Genomic DNA, 7,500 nt, shown 5'->3' with positions numbered 1-7,500 from the left:
TGCTAGGTGGCTAATCAGTCAAATACAGCATCATTAATCCAACAGTAAACACCAGACTAGGCTGTGATTGACGCATGAAGACTCGAGGTTCTCGCCACATGGTTGTCACTCGAGCATCTGTTGCTGTAAATCCACTGATAGTCGTGAGTCATCGTAGCTTCTGTTATAGTGTTGTCTGGACATCAGTCTTTGTGTTTATAGAGTTGAAGAATCTAACGCTAATATTTTCATCCCTTGAGGAGAAGAACGTGTTGAAGTGTTTCTGTCCATCAAAGAGTCCCTGGTCCTGTAAGATCTCCAGAAGGAACTGTAGTCACATGTTAAAGTAACATTGTCTTCATGAGGATCAATGTTCGTGAATGAAGATCACATTGTGTCAGTGATGGATGTTGTTGACAGGAGCTGATCTTTGTGGTTTCTGATTCAACTCACTGACACACCTGGCTCAGGTGTGTTCTGGACATGGTTTCAATGTAAAGACGGGCCTAAAGTCGCCACCAGAGGTTCCGATGAACGGACTCTTCAGGCGGAACCAAGAACGGACTCCATCGTTCTTCTAGTTCTCTTGTGTTTCTTGGTGTGATTTTAAAGTAAACATCATTTTTAATGGATTACACGAGTGTGAAAATGTCACTAGTGTGTAGTACCTCTTGTGTGTAGTTGTTGTTCTTTGATGAATATGTTCCAATAAATCATCTCGTCTGCGAACAAGCAACTAGTTCTCACTTAAACCAGGAGTCAAAGGTTATACGAAGTTAGAATATTGACGTCTTTGTGCTTCAAGTTAGGATTCGTCAAGTTAATCACAGACAGTAACGAAGAGGTAAAATATCAAGTTAACGGCAAGTAAAGTTTTGTTGTTGATGTTATTTGTTGAAGCGTCACCAGTGAACCGATCATTGAAGGAGTGTTTAAGCCATTTTGTCTCACTTTGTATCGGTGATTAAAAATGGGCTGAGAAGGATTTTATCAGTGAACTCCAGGAGGATGAAGATGCTTTCATCCTTTTAGAGTCGTTGTGATGCAGAAACTCCATCAGCTGTTCATCGAGGTTTATTCAAAATCCTGAGTTTCAGGCAGTTTCTAGAAAAACTGGCATGTCTTGGTGAAGGAATGTAAATGATCGTTAGCATGACTTTAAGTCTACCTTTGATTTACACTTGCAAACGAGCGTCAATGTAAATAGATCTTATCTCCACAGCTTCACTTTTATGGAAGACTTTCTTAAGCTGCTTCAAGTGAATCAAACCTGGAGATTAAAGTTGTGTATTTTTAGACTCTGTCGCTGTGACTGAACTGGGATTTAGTTTCAAAACTTCCACGTCTCCTGCTGATGTGATGCTGTCTGTACCTGAGGAGGTGTTTCTACATGAGCATGAACACCTCGGCGCTCTTTCCTGGGTTCTTTGTCTCTTTGAGGCCAAACTATCCTGTCTGTCACCAGGACCCCCGACCAGGACCCCCGACCAGGACCCCAGATGCCGGTCCAGTCTCTGGTCGTACCTGCCCGCGAGGATTTAAATGTCATTTCAATGTTGGCTCGAGGCTGAAGCCAGTTTGTTTGTTCAGTTGTCGGTGTGAGGCAGCGAAGAGTGTTGTTGTTTTTACTCACAACAACTGGACTCGTCTGTCGGTGTGTGAAGCTGAGGCCGTCAATCACACGCGTGATTGACATTCTGGTTTCCTGTGAAGATGGCAGTTGAAATTAATTTGGTCAAACTGACCATATTTGTGTATTAAAATGAAGACGGAGCGACTGGAAAGCCTCACCCAGTGTTTGTCATCTGCCTCTGTAACCCTGCACGTGACAAACCAATCACAGCAGAGTGGGTGTGGTTATGTCAACAAGATTTAATCTCCAGAAAATGAAGTGTTTTCAGTGGGCGGAGCTTAAGATAATGTTCTAATGTCAATAATTCAGTAAAAACAGTTTTGTATAAACACACACTGATGTTACAATAGAGTCACACATCACAACAACACACACACACACACTGATGTTACAATAGAGTCACACATCACAACAACAACACACACACTGATGTTACAATAGAGTCACACATCACAACAACAACACACACACTGATGTTACAATAGAGTCACACATCACAACAACAACACACACACTGATGTTACAATAGAGTCACACATCACAACAACACACACACACTGATGTTACAATAGAGTCACACATCACAACAACAACACACACACTGATGTTACAATAGAGTCACACATCACAACAACAACACACACACTGATGTTACAATAGAGTCACACATCACAACAAAACACACACACACACTGATGATACAATAGAGTCACACATCACAACAACACACACACACTGATGATACAATAGAGTCGCACATCACAACAACAACACACACACTGATGTTACAATAGAGTCACACATCACAACAAAACACACGCTGATGTTACAATAGAGTCACACATCACAACAACACACACATACTGATGATACAATAGAGCCACACATCACAACAACACACACACTGATGATACAATAGAGTCACACATCACAACAACACACACACACTGATGATACAATAGAGCCACACATCACAACAACACACACACACTGATGACACAATAGAGCCACACATCACAACAACACACACACACTGATGTTACAATAGAGCCACACATCACAACAACACACACACACACACAAATGATACAATAGTCACACATCACAACAACACACACACACACTGATGATACAATAGAGTCACACATCACAACAACACACACTGATGATACAATAGAGTCACACATCACAACAACACACACACACTGATGATACAATAGAGTCACACATCACAACAACACACACACACTGATGATACAATAGAGCCACACATCACAACAACGCACACACACTGATGTTGCAATAGAGTCACACATCACAACAACACACATACACTGATGATACAATAGAGTCACACATCACAACAACAACACACACACTGATGATACAATAGAGTCACACATCACAACAACACACACACACACACTGATGTTACAATAGTCACACATCACAACAACACACACACTGATGATACAATAGAGTCACACATCACAACAACACACACACTGATGATACAATAGTCACTCATCACAACAACACACACACACCAACACATGGCTTAATTAAGAAAAAACAGCTGGCACTGAACAACTGGGTCTGAGACTGTGGTTGTCATGGTAACCAAAGGTTTGGTTTTCGTTGTTCTGACCTCTAATGAAATCTTTTCAGTCTTGGTACGTTTGTCCTCCTGTAGCAACCATGGCTTTGAACAAAGTGTTAAACTTGGTAGTTCTATGATGTTTTCTGTTGACTGTTGGAAGTGGTTGTGGAACCTGAACCACGAATGAATGGAAGAAATGGTTTGTTAAACGTGTCGCGTTGAACAGAGTGTAGTTTGTTTAGCGGCTCTTTGAGGGCAGATTTGACTGGAGGACGAAGGTCACGAGTGTGACCAGCGTGCTGAGGGGTAACGTTTTCTATTGTGGTTCGTCCAACACTGTTTCAGGCTCTGACCCCCAGAAGTTTTCTTGTTCAAGGACTTCTCTGCTCAACATGGAGCCACAGATCTGATGCTGGACTCGCGGCACAAATCAAACGATTTGCCGCTGGTACCAGAAAATACATAAACGGCGGAATGGATTAAGATCCGTCTTTAGGAGGTTTTGTTGATGTCATCTTTCACACCAGATGACCTGCAGAGTAGATCTTAAAGCTCCTCATGTAATGATACCATAAACCAACTGATAACTTTCTCAACCACTTGTTGTTCGGCAGCAAAAGAAACATTCACAGTAACATTGACTCCTTTATTTTGAAACCTTATCTTGGGACTGACGCATCTTTAAATACTTCTCACAGAAGGTACTTTCAAAGTAATTATTGTTGACTACCTGGACTCACACCCACACATCGCAAACGTACCATCAGCTCAGAAACTGTTCTCGCTGTTTTATCTCCTCGGCGCGTCTGGACTCTATGATAGCGTCTCTCAGGAGACGTGTTTAGTGTGTCTGGACCATGATGCCTGCCGTCTTCTGTGAGCGTCTCTGGGACGACTGAAGGCGTCTCTGGGACGACTGAAGGCGTCTCTGGGACGACTGAAGGAGTCTCTGGGACGACTGAAGGCGTCTCTGGGACGACTGAAGGAGTCTCTGGGACGACTGAAGGAGTCTCTGGGACGACTGAAGGCGTCTCTGGGACGGCTGAAGGCGTCTCTGGGACGACTGAAGGCGCCTCTGGGACGACTGAAGGCGTCTCTGGGACGACTGAAGGCGTCTCTGGGACGACTGAAGGAGTCTCTGGGACGACTGAAGGCGTCTCTGGGACGACTGAAGGAGTCTCTGGGACGACTGAAGGCGTCTCTGGGACGACTGAAGGAGTCTCTGGGACGACTGAAGGAGTCTCTGGGACGACTGAAGGCGTCTCTGGGACGACTGAAGGCGTCTCTGGGACGACTGAAGGCGTCTCTGGGAAGACTGAAGGCGTCTCTGGGAAGACTGAAGGCGTCTCTGGGAAGACTGAAGGCGTCTCTGGGAAGACTGAAGGCGTCTCTGGGACGACTGAAGGAGTCTCTGGGACGACTGAAGGAGTCTCTGGGACGACTGAAGGCGTCTCTGGGACGACTGAAGGAGTCTCTGGGACGACTGAAGGAGTCTCTGGGACGACTGAAGGAGTCTCTGGGACGACTGAAGGCGTCTCTGGGACGACTGAAGGCGTCTCTGGGACGACTGAAGGAGTCTCTGGGACGACTGAAGGCGTCTCTGGGACGACTGAAGGCGTCTCTGGGACGACTGAAGGCGTCTCTGGGACGACTGAAGGCGTCTCCAACATGTCCTCGTGACCACGAGTGCAGACACGTCCAGATGCTGCTTTATTATCGTGTGTGTAAAAGAACTTCTACGTCGTTGTCTTCAACATTTCCTCGACGTGTCATTGTGTTAAAAAAGCTGCTTCATCGATGTCATCCGTTGTGTTGTTGTGAAGCGTGTGGTGCTGTGTGTGCTGTGTGTGTTTCTGTCTTTTATGAATGTGTCGCTTTCACTGTCAACCACGAGGACACGCGTGTAGCTTCATGACTCTGAACATGTTAGTGCAGCAGCTCTGAGCTGGTCGGCCCGAGACGACTGTCTCACTGCAGGCCCGAGACGACTGTCTCACTGCAGGCCCAAGACGACTGTCTCACTGCAGGCCCGAGACGACTGTCTCACTGCAGGCCCGAGACGACTGTCTCTCTGCAGGCCCGAGACGACTGTCTCACTGCAGGCCCGAGACGACTGTCTCACTGCAGGCCCGAGACGACTGTCTCACTGCAGGCCCGAGACGACTGTCTCTCTGCAGGCCCGAGACGACTGTCTCACTGCAGGCCCGAGACGACTGTCTCTCTGCAGGCCCGAGACGACTGTCTCTCTGCAGGCCCGAGACAACTGTCTCACTGCGGGCCCGAGACAACACCCGAGTTGATGCTTTCTGAGCTTTTACTCCGCAAGATGTGACGTCATCGTCTCGAGCGTCATGACTGTGCATGTGTACACACACACACATACACACAGACACACACACACACACACAGACACAGACACACAGACACACACACCCCAAGTACTTACTCTCTGGCAGGTTATTTTCTGCTGATTGTAAGACTTTAAATGTACGATTCATGTCGTACTTGAGTTACCAGGTGAATATCCAGGAGTCACTTCATGTCTCTTCCACAAGTACCTTCTGAAAACGCCGCAGAACTTGGTGGTTGAAAAGATCTTTTGTGCGGCGAACAAAGCTCCAGACTCCAGCGGATCGGTTTCTCAACGTCTGTTGATCTAAGCTGACGTGGCTCAAGGTTCATGTTTGACCAGCGAGGCTCTCCTGGAGCAGGACCCGCCACCATGAGTCCGTCTCAGGGGCCCAGCTGAGGTGGGCCCGGCAGGTTCTCAGCCCAGTGAAAGTTGGTGGACAAGAACATCTGTGGAGGAGAAGCGAGATAAGATAGTGTGGAAAAGTGAAGCAGCTTCTGTATGTTGTTATGAAATGAGCTGAACCTGTGCAGTCAGAGGACACTTGACTAGTTAGATGTTACGAAGGGTTCCTAACATCTAACCCGGACTATCATGTCACCGTCTGGAGGAACATCCTCTGAGAAGAAACTGGAATACTTAGGACCACTTCAGTGACTTTTGTCTTCCCTAAGTCTGCCGCTATGTTCCATCTGTCCAGGAGATGTTTATTTATCATAAACCAAGACGTATTGAATCTTAGGAATGGTGTGGATTAACAGGAATGATAAAGTCGAGTCCTGTGGGCCACATATGAGACCATCAGAACTGATCCGAGGGCCAGATTTAAAATCAAATCTGTATCAAACTTGCACCAGAAAAATCAATGTGACCTATTGAAAAAAAATCTTGTCTGACTGAATCATAAATGTCTGGTTTTAAGTCACGCGTTTGATGTAATTTGGCCACATTTTTATCAGTTGAAATGTTGAACATGAGTCCAGTTACTGCTTGTGACCTGAACCGTTAAAGCTTTGAGTCTTTGGACGGCTTGTGATAATCGTGTGTCATCACAATATCATTTAAAATTGATTCTACATTCAACCATTCTCCATTTAAAAGTGTTTATCATGCATCAACATGTGTATTAAATATTGAGATGCATTGATCAAAGTCAATATTTGCATAAAGACAAATATGACTAATTTATTCCTGCATGAATGAGTTTATTAATAGGTTCTCAGGTCTGAGTCATGATGTTTTGCTGAAGAATGTTGCGTTGAATGAAGCTTAGCTTCTGGACACCGTCATGAGCCTCGTGATGTCAGATCATTGTTTGTTTCTGAGCAGACCAGCTCCACTCCTGGAATTCATTCGGATTCCTTGACAAACTCTCAGTCGACGAGTCCTGAGACTTGAACTCAAGATGCTCCTCATGCCTGACGGGGTCGTGACCACAGCTTCTGGACCACCAGACTGAATATGGGTCAATCAGACCCACACAGACTCCACCGTAGAGCTGATGGTACACGATGTGTTGTTTACCATACGTGTGAAAACACAAACATTTATCGGAAAAATGGAAAGATTTCTATACAAGAGGAAGAAGAAAGTGCTGCTTGTATGAAGACTCAAGTAACACATAGACTCTCAAATAAGTCACATTATTAACTTGTGTAAAGAGAAATAACATTGAAGTCTTCAAAGAAAATATAACTGTTGGCCATTGTCTGCCTCCAGCTGTGGAGGAGGGGTTCAGGGGTCCCCCTGCAGGAGGACGGAAAGATGGTCACATCTGGACGATACCATCCCGACGTGTCCTTCAGTTCTAGTGCAAAGTTAACGTTTCTCTTCATAAGCAGAGGTTTGGTCTTCATCCACCAGAGACACCAATGTTGTGAACCAACACTCTGGAGCGACAGAGTATTAAAGAGTGTTTAGTTGAACACTCTTTCATAC

The 7,500-nt window shown here is 45.4% G+C and overlaps 1 protein-coding gene across 2 annotated transcripts in view; it reads left to right on the top strand.

The window, feature by feature from the left end:
• Positions 1 to 7,500, top strand: part of larp1 (La ribonucleoprotein 1, translational regulator) — a 26,198-nt gene that overhangs the window by 1,177 nt on the left and 17,521 nt on the right. The window lies entirely within an intron of this gene.

Source organism: Callionymus lyra, chromosome 14, assembly GCF_982586985.1.
Source record: "Callionymus lyra chromosome 14, fCalLyr1.hap1.1, whole genome shotgun sequence".
Taxonomy (NCBI): Eukaryota; Metazoa; Chordata; class Actinopteri; order Syngnathiformes; family Callionymidae; genus Callionymus; species Callionymus lyra.
The sequence above is the reverse complement of the archived record's forward strand: the minus strand, read 5'-3'. Positions and strand labels throughout refer to the sequence as shown.